The sequence below is a fragment of the Podarcis bocagei genome, assembly GCF_964188305.1.
Source record: "Podarcis bocagei genome assembly, chromosome: 12".
NCBI lineage: Eukaryota > Metazoa > Chordata > Lepidosauria > Squamata > Lacertidae > Podarcis > Podarcis bocagei.
In genome coordinates, this window is record NC_138137.1 from 33520781 (window position 1) to 33538448 (window position 17668).

General features: G+C 43.8%; 1 long non-coding RNA gene across 1 annotated transcript; it reads right to left on the reverse strand.

The window, feature by feature from the left end:
* Positions 1-16658: 16658 nt before the first annotated feature.
* Positions 16659-16901, reverse strand: LOC308569827. The gene is made up of 2 exons (XR_014000891.1): positions 16780-16901; positions 16659-16737 (listed from the first exon to the last, which is right to left on the reverse strand). It is a non-coding gene; the product is annotated as an uncharacterized lncRNA (long non-coding RNA).
* Between the last annotated feature and the right edge of the window lie 767 nt (positions 16902-17668).

Below are 17668 nucleotides of genomic sequence, written 5' to 3' on the forward strand. Positions count from 1 at the left end.
TCGAGGCTGTGGACTTAATTTTCCAATTAAACAAGCCATTTCAGAGGAAGCAGAAACAAGCTGGAAACAATGGGCATACCACAGAGGTGCTGACTGTGTGCATTAGGCAGGCATTATGTGTTCTGCCTGCATTTTGGTTATGGCGCAGGCTGCTCCTATAGGCCTTTCCAGAACCATAATTCCAGCTTCCATGTCATCCCTCGCAACGCCACTTTGCATCAAAACTAGTAAATTGATCTCATAACACATCTCTTGACAATCCTCAATTTTCACAATGCTTGATAATGTTGCATGCAAATAGGATTGCCCAAAGAGATGATGTCAGCTTTTTCCTGACCAGGTGGAAATTCTAGGACCAGGTCCTTTTTTAAAAAACAAGAATCCCTTTCTTTGCAGGAAGGAAGAACACATGCACAGTATGGATGCCTTTTGCAATATCTAACTACTAATATACAAGATAAACACCCTGGAAGCAAACAATGCAAGCTGTTGTCAAAACTGTGGTTTCATACCCTCCACTTACCCCCAGCAAACATGGCGGCTGTTTTCAGTCCAGCTAAAATAAAGCTTCCTGTTCAACTTTCTGGTTTCTTTTCTGCCTGGTCAAAGATTGTTCTGGAGTTAGACTGCCTGCCAGGATGCCCCCACTTCATTTGCTTCCATTGAGGAAAGGACGAGTGATTAAACCTGATTATTCGCAAGCAATCCCATTAACACACAGGACACACCCACTCCAGACACTTAAAGCGCTCTTGTGGCACTTTCGCAGTCACAGGGAATCCTGGGAACTGTGGCTTCTCATAGTAGCTCTGTGAGGTCAGCACCCTTAATAAACTACAGTTCCCGGGATTTTCTATGTTGGTGAAAGTTGGACAACAGTGCTTTAAACGTACGGTGTTGGTGTGACAATAGTTTAGGGTTTTTTTGGGGGGGGGAGGAGGCCAAGTTGTTGCAAAATCTATTTTTTAAAAATGAAGTTTTTAAGGAAATTTGGCAAAATCCAGACTTCTGATGTCCGGATTTTCCTGGACATTTCAGCAATTTCCGCCTGAGCGCTATCACAGATGGCTGGATCCCTGCTAAGTCCGGGAAATTCTGGATGTATGGCAACCCTACAATAGTTATGTAACTGAGGAGAGTACAGTAGTGTTCGGGTCCTTTTTGTGGGCTCCCCATAAAGCATGTACAGTGGTACCTCGGGTTACAGACACTTCAGGTTACAGACGCCGCTAACTCAGAAATAGTACCTCGGGTTAAGAACTTTGCTTCAGGATGAGAACAGAAATTGTGCTCCGGTGGTGCGGCGGCAGCGGGAGGCCCCATTAGCTAAAGTGGTACCTCAGGTTAAGAACAGTTTCAGGTTAAGAACGGACCTCCAGAAGGAATTATGTTCTTAACCCGAGGTACCATTGTAGTCTCTTCCCTGGGAGAACAGGATGCTGGATTAAATATTTCTAAGAAACATACAGAATCCCTTTTGCATACAGAATCCCTTTTGCAACATGGATGTTTTCTCTTTTGCTCTTTAAGTCTTCACATACCAAAAGCAAACCAAGCCCTCTCTGGCCTTTGTTTCATTGTGCCCTGGGAAGCTGCCATTTTGTGGGCTGCCTTGATGCACTGCAGCTGGCCTGGGACATGCATTTCTTTCAATCCCCAGAAGCTATTTCCTGCTGCAACGCTTTCTCCCTCCCTTATACCTTATTCTCCCTCTTGGTCTGCAACTTCTTCCTGACTCCAGCCCTTAAGCAAATAATGTTTCTTTACAGTGTCTGAATGAGGGAATAATGAATAAATATAGGATAAATCTCTCCTCGAAACCTGCCTTTTCCTTGAAGCCATTGGCACGACTTATTTGATGATGCCCTCCAGATGTTGTTGGACTACAACTTTGAACAGAGGCAGTCAGCATAGGCAGTGGTCAGGGATGATGGGAATTGTAGGCCCATAAAAATACAAGGTGTAAAAATACACCTTGGCTACCTCTCCTATATTGTAATTAAGTATGGCCACACCCGCACCATAAATTGAAAACACTCTTTTATCTCTTTAACAGTCATAGCTTCCCTCAAAGAATCCTGGGAACTCTGGTTTGTTAAGGGTGCTTAGAGTTTTTAGGAGACTCCAATCCCCCTCACAGAGGCTACAATTCCTAGAGTGGTTTAACAATCAAACTCTCTTCCCGGGAAATCATATCTCTAAGGAAAATAAGGGTCCCCTAATAACTCTCAGATTCCTCAATAACTGGGGAATCAGCAGCCCTCCAGATGATGATGGACTTTAACTCCCATCAACCCCACCCCCACCTAGCATGGGTAGTGGTCAGGGATGATGAGACTTGTAGTCTAGAATTGTCCGGAGGGCCACAGGTTTCCCATTCTGCTCTAAAACACTTCATGTGCTAAAGGAAAGGTTTGAAATTAGGATATAGATTTTGTCAATATTAAAAATTTGATAAAGAGTAAGAGGAACTTTCTTTGAAGCTGTTACTTTACAAAATAATTTTATTCTTTCATCATTCCACTGAGAGTGAATTTGCTGTGTGTATGCCATGTATGTGAGATATATATATCTCAAGAAGAAAAGGCCACAGAAAGCCACACCCTTAGGCCAGCATAATAGCTATTTAGCTTGCACTGAAATTTATCTGAGTCATGGATTTTAACCAAACACATTTTAAAAACCCTAAATATATCTATGTTTTTCCAAGGCTAGAACAGGATAGGATGGTAATATGGTCTTAGCCTGGGATCTGCACTTGGCCGTACCCTTTTATTTAAAGCAAAAATCTCAACAAAGCCTTCATTTTAAGTTTCTGTAGAGGTATGTTTGTGGTAGTTTAATTGTTTGCTCTGAAGGTCTTGGATGTGATTATTCCTGGCCAAGTTTAGTGAACAATCTCTGCCGGAATGGGGCTGGATAAAGTATTGTGCTCAGCCTGCTACTGTCACTCTTTTCGGGTGGGATTCCATCAAATACCAGCAGATTCAGGATGCAAAATTATAGGTGACTGGGATAGTAAAAGAAATTATAGGTGAATGGAAAGTGTAAGATAGTTTGCTTTGACACATCTGAAAGCAGAGAACAGGAGAAATTTGATATGGTTGTGAACCCACCTAACTGAATTCACACTTTCTGAAATTCATGAATGGAAGCAAAACTCTCATTTCAAAATCCAGACTTCTCTGAATTTTGTGCTGCAAGTCTCCAAAAGAGTAATGCATACAAAAACACATATATTAGGAGAAAGTAGGCATTGAAATGCACATATTAGTGAAAACAACATAAAATGCATCGTTTTAGGCAGCATCGTTTGCAAAATGTGTATATTGGACAAAATGGCAAAGTGTGTGTTTTCAGAGATATTTGCACTGAAAGGGTTTTTTTTAAAACAAAAAAAAAAAAGATAAATTGATGCAGAAATGTGAAGAACTGAAGTTAAGATTAGAAAAATGAGAAAGTGATAGAAACTAGAATTGACTGATTTGCCCATCCCTATCTGAAAACGCTCTCTGTGCTTCTTTACAAGATCAATTTATTCTGGGAGAATAGCAGCCTTGGCTGTAATGAGTTCAGTGGTTATCTTTTTTCAAATAAATGTGCTATTGGGTGGGAAATGAGGAATATGAATCCCTGAAATCTGAAAACTTCACTGGGTGCCCTTCTTTGGGGGGGCGGTCACATCAAATGGCCCCTGACCAGTGGTGTAAATGTCCCAAAATGAACACCAGTTGCCAACAAGATAGATGCCATTAGAGTAACTCTAATTTTATTGGGGCCATCCCCAGGTAATACAGTTCCACCTGCCAAATCCATACCAGATATCAGTGCCGTGGGTGCCAGTCACAAAATGGCTGCTGTAGGGTGCTTGGCATGACACGAAATGGCTGCCACATCTAAAAGAGCAGAAAAAGACAGTTTGAACGTCCAATGGCATGTTTAAGGGGGCATGTCGAATGCAAGAGAAGCTGAGGCAGCAGAAACAGGAACTGAGCAGGAAGATCAAACAGTCCCTTGTGCATTGTGTATTTTTTAGATGGCGTTTACTGAGACCATTTGCAGGTGCCATAGGAGATGGGCACACTAGCATCTGTGGTTGTCACATTGGTAACCCCCAAGTTAGGGCATTTCACTGCACACAGATACTCTTAAATCTAGGAATTAAGCATGCATTACTCTTTCAGCTTTCAGCATCCATGTTTCAGCCAGAGCCACCAGAGCACTGTCTTTTGAATTTCATTTTGCCATTGACCTACATAAGAGGTGGAATTCCTCTCACAGACATTTCTGGGTGGGGCCTACAGAAGTTCAGCGAAGGCAGTTAAGAAGCAAGTGTGCCAGAGCAAAACGGTGTGTGGCAAAAGCCTTTGCGGCTTCTTTTTCCTCAGTGAGCATGTGCTTCCATTCTGGGATGGCTCAGGCGAGCCACGTCTGCTCAGGGCGGGCTTTGCAGAAGCCTTGGCTTGGCTGGCTCCCAGGCACTCAGCTATGTGGCACTATCGCTACTGTTGCAGGAAAAAACAACAACCAACAATCTAGGATTACGTTTTCCTTCTAACTCACCAAGCGTAGTCCTGCACTCAGGAACTGCTATTCGTATTTATGAGCCCCAAAGCCGATTGCTAAAGAGTTACGTTTCCCCCACTGGTCCAAGTCTGAAAAACTTTGCAGCGTTGCACATGAAGGTATAAAGAGGGCTGGAGGCTGGCAGATTGGGCTGTGATACGCAAAAGCTAAATGTTCCCAGAGTAATATGGGGGTTTATCCTTCCCCGCCCCCCTCAGCTATGTGCTGGTTCCAGTTTCTTCTAGCAGTTTTTCCGTCTGGCATGAAAAACGAACTTCTGGCTTTTTTCAAATGCTACAGCTATGGAGCTGCAGCTACGTTTCCCCCAAGGGTGTGAAAAGCAGCTGAGATAGAGACTACAAGGAGCTGCCTTGCTGTTTCATTTTGCCCTGTAGGGGAAAGCTCCAGAGGAACAGTACAGAGATTGGGGAAACAATGCAGGGAATGGGGTTTTAAAAAAGCACAAGCACAACCAAGGCTGTCTTAAGCATATGCGGTGCCAGGATGCAAATATCCCCCCCCACCCGGCTGCCCAGCCCCAGGAGCGCAGGAGGGTGGAGCCAGCCAGCCACCTCAGCGTCTCGGTGGCCCTGTAGCAGAAGAGCCCGCCGTGGTTCTCCAGCTGACGGGCAGGCTCTTCCCTGGACTCAACTCTTGGGCCCTGGACTCTTGGCCTGGCGCCCCTGAGAGCCCAGAGCCCGGGTGCCCTGCACCCCTAGCGCCTATGAGTAAGACGGTCCTGAACAAAACTCCCCAACCACTGCTGCCCTGATCAATATTATTCTTCATTTAAAAGAAAAGAAGAAGAAGAGTTTGGATTTGATATCCCACTTTATCACTACCCGAAGGAGTCCCAAAGCGGCTAACATGCTCCTTTTCCATTCCTCCCCCACAACAAACACTGTGAGGTGAGTGGGGCTGAGAGACTTCAAAGAAGTGTGACTGGCCCAAGGTCACCCAGCAGCTGCATGTGGAGGAGCGGAGACGTGAACCTGGTTCTCCAGATTACGAGTCTACTGCTCTTAACCACTACACCACACTGGCTCTCTGTTGGATAGTCAGGTCATGTTCCACCCCATACATTTAAAGCACTTTTATACCACTTTCATAGTCATGGAGAATCCCGAGAACTGTAATTTGTTAAGGGTGCTGACCATGTTGCCCTCCCCCCAAGATTTTGTATGTTTATTAGAAAATATGAACACTTAAAAAGCACAAGAAAAGCCTGCTGGATCAGGCCAACAGGCCATGTAGTCCAGCATCCTGTTCTCACAGTGGCCAACCAGATGTCCTATGGGAAGTTCTCAAGAAGGATCTGGGCAACAGCACTTTGGCCAGTTACATGATGATGGTTGCATCCATGGCTTACTATTATCCCAGCAAATCCATCTGCACACCACTACCTGGAAGCCCCGCTAACCTTGAGGCCTGAACATTGTTAAACCTGAAATATTAATTTATGTAGTTTGTAATTTTGTTTGTTCGCCATATGATGGAACTGTTAAGTTGTATATTGGTGCTGGGAGTACATGTCACTTGCACTTCCAATTTTCTCTCCCTCCCCGCCACACCTAAACTGGGTAGGCAAACTAAGGCCTGGGGGCCAGATCCAGCCCAATTGCCTTCTAAATCCGGCCCACAGATGGTCCGGGAATCAGCGTGTTTTTACTTGAGTAGAATGTGTCCTTTTATTTAAAATGCATCTCTGGGTTATTTGTGGGGCATAGGAATTTGTTCTTTTTCTTTCTTTGCAAAATATAGTCTGCCCCCCACAAGGTCTGAGGGGCAGCCCCCTGCTGAAAAAGTTTGCTGACCCCTGCCTGAAACCATTGTCATGATTGAAATCAATGGATTCCAGTCATGGCGTAACTCTTGTTGCTGCTGATACTGTGGTTCTGGAAGAACCGTAGGAGCATCATCACTAAGATGGATTGCCATAATGCATTGACTGGAAGCTCAGGTAACATTTGTTCAAATACAGATGTATGTAGAAAATGGCAAAGCTACATCTGTTCTCAGTACTCTGGTTTGCTGGTGAAAGTCAGGTCAGACACCCACCCAATTTATGCAGTTGCACTGAACTTGGGCTCAGTAAAACAACAAGGCCTTGGGAGATCTGCCCCTTTAAAAAAGTTACAGTGCCTTGCAGGCAAGTGCTGCTTTTTGGATAGATGCCAGAGTGAGGTATAACTTAAAGCAGAAACAGATGTTCACCATTGCAGCTTGGCTGCAAAGCATATATGTTTCTAACACATCTATTGCTGCACTCAAGGTTGGAGGACACACACACACACACACACACACACACACACACACACACCCCACAAACACACCAAAAAAAGTTGATCCTTCCACTTAACAGGCTCCGAGTCCTGAGAAAGATTTTTCCATGTCTGTCATTTTGTCGTTTTCTGTTTAAATTATAACTGCATTTTTGCCTTTGAATTGTTTGCTGCCCCCCCCCCGCCTTCCTGGCTAAGCATTATGGGAACGCACTCTTAAGTGATTGCAAATGTTTCTGCTATAATCGTTTCCATTAAATAAGCTAAATGGAACCTTATTTAAAATCTAACTAACAGCCCCGCAGGAAAAGTCTAACAAGCAATGGAAGATGCAAACTGGGCAGGGGGACGGAGACAAAACACTGTAGAAATCTTCTCTCCTCTTTCTTCATGCAGGTAAGGTTGAGAAAGCCTGGAGAGCTGAGGCTCTAGATGGAAGAGAAGCTAAAAAAACTGACAGCGTGGAGCAGGAACTTTTTTTTTAGTGCTCTGCGGTTTTGGAATGCTGACCAAGAGCAAAATGACGTTTCCAGAAAAAACAGTGTCTCGGGCCAAGCCAAGCAAGATACTTAAAGCAACCAAAGCAAAGCAAGAGCCCGCTAACAGTTCATAGCAAGAGACCGTGTTTTCTTTTCCAGCCTTCTACATTAGGAAACTGTGTCTGGAGGATGCAGGAGAGAGGAAAATCAGAATAAACACTTTGCCGAGACTTCTTTGGACATCTGGACAACACGGGATATCAAAGGGAGATGTGCTGTTTTATCTTTGTATAGGATTTTTATTTCTTACGACAGAGAATGGGGAACCTCAGGCTGTGGATTGAACTGGGGCCCTCCACACCTCTCTGCCTGCTCTGACTCTTCCAGGCCACACCAATCACTGGCCCTGCTATGCATCCTTGAGTGTTTTTATCAAGTCGGAATGGATGCTTGGATGGTGCATTAGGGCTAATGGGATGCTACCACACCAGTCTCAGTTTGTCCTCAGCTGGCCCTCACCTGCCTGTCTGCCTACTTGCAACTAGCTTCTTTGCCTGCCAGCTTCCTCCTCCTTAATCTCAATCTTGCCCTTGTTGAATTGGACAAAACTAGAATTTGTTGGCTCAGTCTGTCATTGGTTTTAGATCCACTTTCCATGGGTCTCTCTGCATCTGCCCTACCAGTTGCAATTGCCACCAGCCACCATTAATGAATGCGCGTGTGTAGAAACTAGCCTGATGTACAGAGGTAAAATTCACCTTAGTTGCTGTGTCCACCATTGGCATGCGACCCCTGAAAGGTTTCCCAGAATGGAATGTGGTCCTTTGGATTGAAAAAAGGTTCCCCACCCCACCTTACAAGCATGGATTGCCCTTTAGACAGGATGGTCACTATCACCAAAAAAGGTGAAACACATCACTAAAGGACGAGGGCACAGATCTGCAAAAAAGTTGCATATTCTTACCTATACGTATAGTCACAAATTAAGAACCATTCACTCTAATTTATATAAAAGTACAACATATCTTGCCATCTTTATATTTGAACCTTCAAATAGATGGCTCCTTCAAATGCCCCCTGCAAAGTCTTATCTTTGCACTGAGAGCCAGTGTGATGTAGTGGTTAAGAGCAGTGGACTCATAATCTGGTGAACCGGGTTCGTGTCTCCGCTCCTCCAAATGCAGCTGCTGGGTGACCTTGGGCTAGTCACACTTCTCTGAAGTCTCTCAGCCTCGCTCACCTCACAGGGTGTTTGCTGTGGGGAAGGAAGGGAAAGGAGAATGTTAGCCGCTTTGAGACTCCTTCAGGTAGTGATAAAGTGGGATATCAAATCCAAACTCCTCCTCCTCCATCTTTAGGTTGCTAAATCATGCCTGTATTTCTGTACACACCCTTCTTTAGCCCTCCCATGTGTTGTGTTTTTTAACACCTGTAGTTAGTAAATAGCAAAGGATGCATGCATGTCCTGTTATTTTCTAAAGCGCAACTTTCTTAACTTTAGATATTTAAAAACAATGCAATAAAATAGAGGACTCAACTTGGCCTGTGTTACCAGGATAGGAAGTTAAACTGCTGTCCCATTGAGTCTGCTTTGACTAGCAGTAATTCTAAAAGATTTTAGAGACATCCCGCTCCTAGCTCTTCTACCTAAGGCCCAATAATATGTTAAGCAGGAGATCCAGGACTGTTTTACACTGATATGTTGTTGTGGTAATGTCTGCATGATGAATTAAATAGATGGCACACCAGCCCTTTAAGAGAAAGAGCTACGACCCAGGAGGCCAGTTCCTGGAGAGCTGACTCAGGGGTGTAGTCTGGCTGGAGGAATTCCTCTTCTACTGTGCTTCATTAAGAAGAATGCTTGATTTTCCCTTCACTCGTGGTGTGTTCATACATGAGCAGCAGAAGAAAAAATGGTAGCAGAGGTCACCAATTTGAGCAGGACATTGACAGAGGAAGCAGGGAGCAAAGAGCACCTTGGGGTATTTTGTGTTGGGGGAAATGTGTGTGTCTAGGAGAAGGGGAGCAGCATTCGCATGGAATAAGAGGTGAAGTCTTCTTCTGGACCAGGACATGGTTAAGTAACAGAGAGGAGTAGTGAATGGAAAGAGTAAGATAGAGAAAGTGGAGTCCCCCAAATATCAGCACTGGGACCTGTGTTTTTAACTTCTTCATAAACAATCTAGAGTTGGGAGCAGTGGAAGTGCCCAATTTAGCTGATTATACCAAGTTATTAATGGTTGTTAAAACAAGCAAGCAAAGAAACAATTCTGAAGAACTCCAAGCTGAGCAAATGGGCATTAGAAATGCAATTCAGTCTAAACAAGTGTTTAGATACTCATGGGGTCTGAACTTGAAAGTGATTGACCAGGGATGAGACCTTTGGGTTGTTGTGGATAGCTTGGTGAAGATGTCGCCCCGGTGTGCAGTCACTGTTCGTTTGTTTTTAAAAAACAACAACTCCACTCCACTTCCCAGTGGGGACGAGTTGCGGTGGACCGCGTGGCTACCCACTCCCCACCGGGGGAGTGGGACTTTGTCCCCCATTGCCCGGGGGATCCCGACCACATCAGAGCCCGGTCCGTTTAAGCTGAGGTGCAAGCCGGAGGGCTTCCTCTTTGGCTCGCTTCCTTAATCACCTGCCCCCCCTCCCTATTTTGCAGGTTTTAGGCACTGGCCTTGCTATGGACCTTGGTTGGTCGCCGTTGAGGGGCCTGGCAGGAATTTTTCCACTTGGCAAATTGGCGCTGGCCATTGGGTTTTCACCTACCTCGTAGCAATCGTCACAACTTTGTTAGGGTTGCGGTTAGGCATTGTTTGACCTTGTGTGGGGGAGGGGAGGTGTGGCCATCACCTGCCCCTCCAAGCTTAAGGGTATTCTGTTAAAGGAAACTAGGGGTGTTGATCTTGTGTGAAGCCTGGGTCGGGGGCTAGGGCCTTGACACGACCCCAATGGGAACACCGGGGGGGGGCTTGAGTTGGTATGCATCGACAGGGCTCCCCCTACCAGTGGTTTACCCTTACCAGACTTCCTGCGCATTGGGCAAGAGTCAGATATAGTCAGGTCCAGTCAATGCCTAAGCCAATACCGCTCACATTCTGTATATCAATAAAGTTGTGGCCAAATTTGCCCAATAACATAAACCTAATATCCGTGTCCTTGTGTGTGTTATTTCCCAACAAGGGGATGGCTACGGGGTCTTGACATGCAACAGGCATGTCAAGGGATCTTTGCAGCAGAACTACAATTCCTGTAGTTTCATAGGAACTATCAGTTAAATCACTGATGATTTGCAGCTCTGGGAAGGGGGTTGCTTAACAGTTCTTAGCACCCTTAGCAAATGACACTTCCCAAAACTCCTAGGGGAAGCCATAGACTGTTTAAAGGGGTATTGTGGTGCTTTCAACATATGGTGTGAATGTGACCTAGGTTTTGCCTGCATCTTGTTCTTGGATCCCACAGCACACCTGAGGCATGCCCTTAGTTCGGCTCCCCAAAACATTTCTGATTATATGTGCCTATATATAAACTGTTTAGGAGCCATTTACACAAGCCTTCAGCACCGTATCAGTTCATTGTTTCAAACAACTGTGGCTGATCTGGGCTTCTTCATCTTTCAGGAAGTGAAGGGGGAAAGTACATCCCAGTCACAGCAGTTCTTCTGAGCACCAGGAGGTTAAATGCATTCATTTTTACCTTCCTAGAGCAGCCCTCCATACGCTGGCGGAGATACCAAAATATAAATCCCACCTCCTCTTTCCCCACCCGCCGTGTGTTGCTGTTCAGCCACAGAAGTCCTCATCACGTGGTACAGCTGGAATTTAAGCAAAGGCCTTTTTTCATTAGCCTGGAAAGAGCTGCCAGCTGAATGCCGTGGTCTGAACGAAATACTTCAGCTTATAAACAAAACCATATGGAAAGAATGATCACATCACAGCCAGTCTCATCCCACCCCCCACCCCCTCAGTCCTAGGAGGTGTGTTTCATTCCCCTGCCGTGGAAGTCTTAACTATGCTATTTCTTAGACACACAATCCTTAAAGTTCGGAAAGCAGGAAGCTGCTTGATCCCAAGTAAGAAACATTTGGTCCATCTAGCCCAGCTAATGTTGTCTTAGTAGACAATGTTTATTAAATTAATCAAATGCTAAATAAATAAGAAAAGTTTGGAAGATATTGGGGAACAGGAAGGGGGAAAATGGGGCAGAAAGGTAGCTGGGTGGAAGCAGTAAGGCAGCAACTTTAAGCAATGTCCTGTGAGTAGGGATGGTAGGATCTGCCAATTTTGGTTCCCTCCATCTCTCATTTTTCTAGGTCACATTTTGTAGCAATTTGTGATTTTTTAAAAAACAACCTCATGGAAATTCATCAGCATTTTAGTGCTATTTTCCCTTAATTAACACATTATTATATGCAATTTTGACTAACACACACATTTTTGCAAGCAGCTTTCCCTAATACAATGTGTGTGGTAACTTCTGATCTGTATGCTAAGACCCTGATGTTGGGAAAGACTGAGGGCACAAGGAGAAGGGGATGACAGAGGACGAGATGGTTGGATAGTGTTCTTGAAGCTACCAGCATGAGTTTCACCAAACTGCGGGAGGCAGTGGAAGACAGGAGTGCCTGGCGTGCTCTGGTCCATGGGGTCACGAAGAGTCAGACACGACTAGATGACTAAACAACAAATGCTAACTTTACTAATACGTATATTCATTTTTATGCACCTCCTCTCCAATATATGCATTTTTGTAAACTTTGGTTGGAGAACTGCATTGCAAAATTCAGATGAGTTGAAATTTCAAACGATAGCTGCGTTTCAGCTCTACATCTCATTTACATCTGCAGGTGAGGCAGTGGACATGCTGGACCATTGTCTTGCCTCAGTTATGGGCCGTTCGTTAGACTGGATAGATGGGAAGTTGACTGCTCTTAATAAGGTTACATTCCTTCTGAAAGAGCGGGTACTCCTGGATCTTTTGCTGTCGCATGAGGATAAGGTGGCTTTCCATCAGTTTCAGCTGGTAGCCCAGCTGCACCCTATCAGGACAGGAATAGCCTAACTTCAGTTGTCTCTGCTCTGGTAAACTCTAGGTTAGACTACTGCAATGCATTATATGTAGGGTTGCTCCTGAAGACATTTTGGAAACTTCATCTGGTGCAGAATTCAGTAGCCAGGTTGCAAGGGCAAGACGGTTTGAGCATATTACCCTGATCCTGGCCCAGCTGCACTGGCTGCTCAATTCAAGGTGTTTTTTTTTTACTTATAAAGCCTTAAGTGGCTCAGGACTGCAATATCTCAAGGATCACCTGTCCCCATTTGAACTGACCCAGATCCTGCAATCTTCATCTGAGGCCCACCTTTGTGAGAGACCCAGAGGGCAGCAACACAAGAACGGGTCCTTTTTGTGGTGGCCCCCCACTTGTGGAATGCTCTCTTCAGAGAGGCTCTCCCGGCATCTTCATACCACATCTTTAGGCACCTGGCAAAAACATTACTCTTCTTCCAGGCCTTTGGCTAATTAAACAATCTATGGCCTTTAAAATCATGGGGGGAGGGTATTGTTTTCATTTGTTATTATGCTATATATTTTTTGTGTTTTATATTTTAAACTGCCCTGTGATCTTCAGATGAAGGGCCATATAGAAATTTAACAAACAAACAAATATTGTTTCGGAAAGTGTGAATTTGATAGATTTGGCTCAAAGTGCATACTGAATTGAATTTCTCCTTCATTCCCTACCTAGGAATAACCCCCACTGAATGCTGTGGTATCCTACTTCTGTGTAAACATGTATAGGGTTGTGCTGCAAAGGTTTTGAGAGGAAAAAGAGACTATCCTAATCAGAATCTATCAATGTCCTAGCCGCAGACAGCTTTAAGTACACATTTCATTTAAGGTTTAATAGTCTTTAAATATCTGGAGGTAAATAAATACCACACAGACGGTTGGTTTCCAGGAAAAACACTGCCAGCCTAAGTAAGATGTTTATACAGCAAGCCTTTCAAAGTAGACCCTCATTTACAAGGAAACCTGCTGCCACGGTCCATTGGGATATTCATTATACAGTCAAATATTGACCTAACAAACATGATATTTCCTCTAGATATTGCATCTAGATCCTCCAGTTGCAAACCAGAAATGAAGACTGACATTAAGGTATTTCTACTAATGTTTCATTACAGTACACAACAATTGCACAACTGTCATGTACTGTAATGGAACATTAGTGTGTACAACTGTACAATGTGTACAACTGTTACACCTTGCCCTGGCATTTATGAGATATCTTGCAGTTAGGAATTGAGAAGTGGGTGGGGGAATTTGGCTCCCTTTGCATTTTAATATGAACCTATCTAATTCACAATTACCCAAACATCAAATCCTTCAACATTTGCACTTCTCTGAATTTTGTGAAGCAGTTCTCCAACAAAATATATACTTACAAAAATACATATATGGGGGGGAAATGAAGACCGCTGCTGCTGATCCCTAGGGATTATTTGTGCGTAGGAATAACTGGGCCCAGGTTGCTTCTGTCATCAGGTCCCACCTACAAGAATGAAAGACTTGCACGTCTGTTAATAAATTAGGAAAAATTGCCACACATCTGCCTGATTTCAGGTTTGTGGAAGCAAGATGTGATATGAAAAGCAAGTCGGATTTTCTGGCCGTCGGATAGCTACACCCTCTGCTTTCTAAACCTTCTGTCAACGTTGACACCAGGCATTCAGGCTGTATTCAAATGATTCTCTACCAATTATGACCAATGTGGCCAAATTTTGTGTAGCCGCTATTAGGCGCAGGAAACAAGAGCTTTCCAATGTCAATATGCAGGCGAAGGCAAATGCTTAATTTTATGTATGTTGTCTAATTTTAAATTGCTGTTATGGCCTAACCTGTATTGAAATTGTCCTTTGTTTTTTCCGGTGTTATGCTTCGCTGACTAGCTGTACGAGTTAATCTGGTCTGTGACCATTTAATAAAATTTGATTTGATTTGATTCTCCACATAGTATTCCGTCTTCCCCTTCCCCCTGAGTGGGGAGAAATTCGAAGCTTCTCCTTCTCATTAACAGTTGCATCCGAACATGGGAAACTATGGTTTGAGCAAATGATGGTTTGTCACATTCAGGTGCAACGGCAAAGTATGGTTAGCTGGCTAACTGGGGTGTGTGTGTTCAAACCACCTCTCCTTCAAGCATTGGGGAAGGGCACAGGGAGTGATGAGAACATGGCACCGTGATCACTCCTTGCCTTCAGAATTAACTATCAGTCCCCCTTTCCATGGAACTCTGGGAACTGTAGTTCTGGGAGGGGAATATGGGTAATAGAATTTAGAGACGGAAGGAGGATCATTTTGTCCATCCCCCTGCCATGTGGATCTTCTGACAACATCCTTTACAAACTACAGTTCCCAGGATTCTTTGGGGGAAAGGCATGACTATTTAAAGCAGGCATGTCCAAAGTCCATTTCGAGGGCCTAATTTGGCCCCTGTGGCAGTTTATTTCCTGGGGTAAAAGGGGTAAAATCCTAAAAAAAAATGCCAACAACTTCAATCCTAAAAAACGGTCAACAACTTTAGTTGGCCCTCACGGCCCTTTGCTTCATCAAATCTGGCCCTCTTTGAAAAAAGTATGATACTGCTTTATATGGACAGTGAGGATGGGGCCTCTTTCTCTCCCCCCCTCCCATACATACATACATACATATTTACATACACATATGGCTATATATCTGTGAGGTATTATATCTAATCTAGACCAAAGAAGTGAAGTAAATATAGTTGGATTGCTATGCTGTGACAGTGTGATCTAGCATTATTTAAAAATCTCCTCGTTGCAAAGATTCCAAGTTTTGCTGATGTGGCATTAGGAATTCCAAGTCCTGGGTGTTTTATTTTCTAGCTTGTGGAACTGAAGGTATTCCTGGTGACTCCGCCTCTTCTCTTTCAGAACTGGATGCTTAAACACGTGGCAGCTGACTGCATCACTGCTACGAGGCATAAACGCTCTTTGCCTTCTTTCCTTCCTTCCCTTACCAGAGGATTTCTAACCACGATTCCAAACGAAGAAGATGTAGAAAAACAACCGGGTGCAACAAATACTTCTTCAAATTGCAAGCACAGAGATATGGGCTGTCCCAGGCACATTTTTAGAATAGATGAACAACAATGATAAATTAGGAATTATCTGTTACACTCTCTCATCTATCCGGAACTAAAGCATAACCATTTCTTATTACGCCCTAAACAATAACTGTAAGCATTTGTACCATTTAATATAAAAGCTAAAACAGTTATCCCCTCTCTTTATTCTCCTCCTCTGTCTTTTGAAACGGAGATGGCTGATTCTCCGGGTGGAAGCTAGGGAGGGGGAATAAACCCATTTCTCTGCAAAATGCTTCTTCGGGCTTGAGCTTCTGAAGATAATGTAGAAAAGAAGTCACCAAAATATCTCACATTGAAAATAACTGATCTGTAGAAAGGACTTTATGACCTGACCTGAAAATAGAGGCTGTGTTTGTACTTTTGTAACCCCATACATTTAAAAAAAAACAACCAATTAAAAATACTTTAAAATAATATTTACTTTGAAATATTTATTCAAAGCTAGGTTAGGTCCTTTAATTCTGAAGACAAGATTTATTGATTTAAGTACCTTATCCGTATTCGAATAAATACATCTAGTCTGCAGTACCCTCCCCCCACCTCAATGGATTTTATGATTTATTTTCCACGTCATCTTCAGAAGCTCAAATCCTAGGAAGCTTTTATGCGAAGAGCCAGGGTTCCCCCCACCTCCCTAACTTCCACCCATCAGATCATCTTACATTCAAAATGAAGCAGTTGCATCTTACACATAGGCAGACGTTTTGCCACGATTTTTTTTCTTTCCAAGGGGGGAAGAGAAAAGGCTGCATTTTTATATTCCAACCCCCAACCCAGGGACTGGGCTTAAAGAAACCGGCGGTGGGGGGGAGTTACACCCCAATGTGATATATGACTCTTGAAGAGGCCAAATGTTAGCTACATCTTCAGTTGGGTTAGTACTGGAGATCTATTAAGGAAAGGGATTAATGTAAGCATATAAAAAATGTAAAGGACCCCTGACAGTTAATTCCACTTGCGAATGACTCTGGGGTTGCGGTGCTCATCTCGCTTTACAGGCCAGGGGAGCCGGCGTTTGTTCCCAGACAGTTTTTCTGGGTCATATGGCCAGCATGACTAAGCAGCTTCTGGTGGAACCAGAGCAGCGCAGGGAAATGCTGTTTACCTACCCACTGGAATGGTACCTATTTATCTACTTGCACTTTGACGTGCTTTCGATACGATACGATACGATATCTTTATTGTCATTGTCCCTTGCAGAACAATGAAACTGAAAAACTACATAAAACTACATAAAAACTACATAAAACTACATAAAACTACCACAAAACTACATAAAACTACATAAAAACTACATAAAACTACATAAAAACTACATAAAACATTCAAAAACCCCTAAAAACTCTAAAACCCCATTTTAAAATACACTATACTACATAGACCCCTTATGCTGCATTTAGAACCAGAATTGCATTAGCGTAGAAACTGTTTTTCAGGCGGCTAGTCCTGACCTTTATAACCCTATACCTTCTTCCAGAAGGCAGAAGCTGAAAGAGATCATTTCCGGGGTGCGTACTATCATGTGCTATCTCTGCCGCTTTCTTATGGCACCTGGCAGCATAGATTTGATCTAAGGTGGGAAGAGTGCACCCAATAATTCTCTCTGCAGTCTTTACAACCCTGGATAGCATTGTTTTTTCCCTGGCCGTGCAGCTCCCAAACCACACGCACAGACCATAAGTTAGTATGCTCTCCACAGTGCAATGGTAGAATGCCATCAACAGGTCCTTTGAGAGATTGTTTCTCTGGAGGATTCTCAGAAAATATAACCTCTGCTGTGCTCTCTTCACCAGGTCTTTGCTGTTCTCTCCCCAGGTTAGGTCGTCTCTCAACTCCATTCCCAGAAATCGAAACACTGAGACCTGTTCCACGCACTTCCCCTCAATAATAAGTGGCTGAATATTCAATTTACATTTCCTAAAGTCCACAATGATCTCTTTTGTTTTCTTTAAGTTAAGCAGTAAGTTGTTTTTCCTGCACCACTCCCCCAACTGCTCAACTTCCTTCCTATAGGCCGCCTCCCCCTCTCCAGCCGTGATTAAACCAACCACCGTTGTATCATCTGCGAACTTAATGATCTTATTACTGGGGTATTTGGGGGCACAGTCAGCTGTATAGAGCGTGTATAAAAGCGGGCTCAACACGCACCCCTCCGGCGTCCCCGTATTCG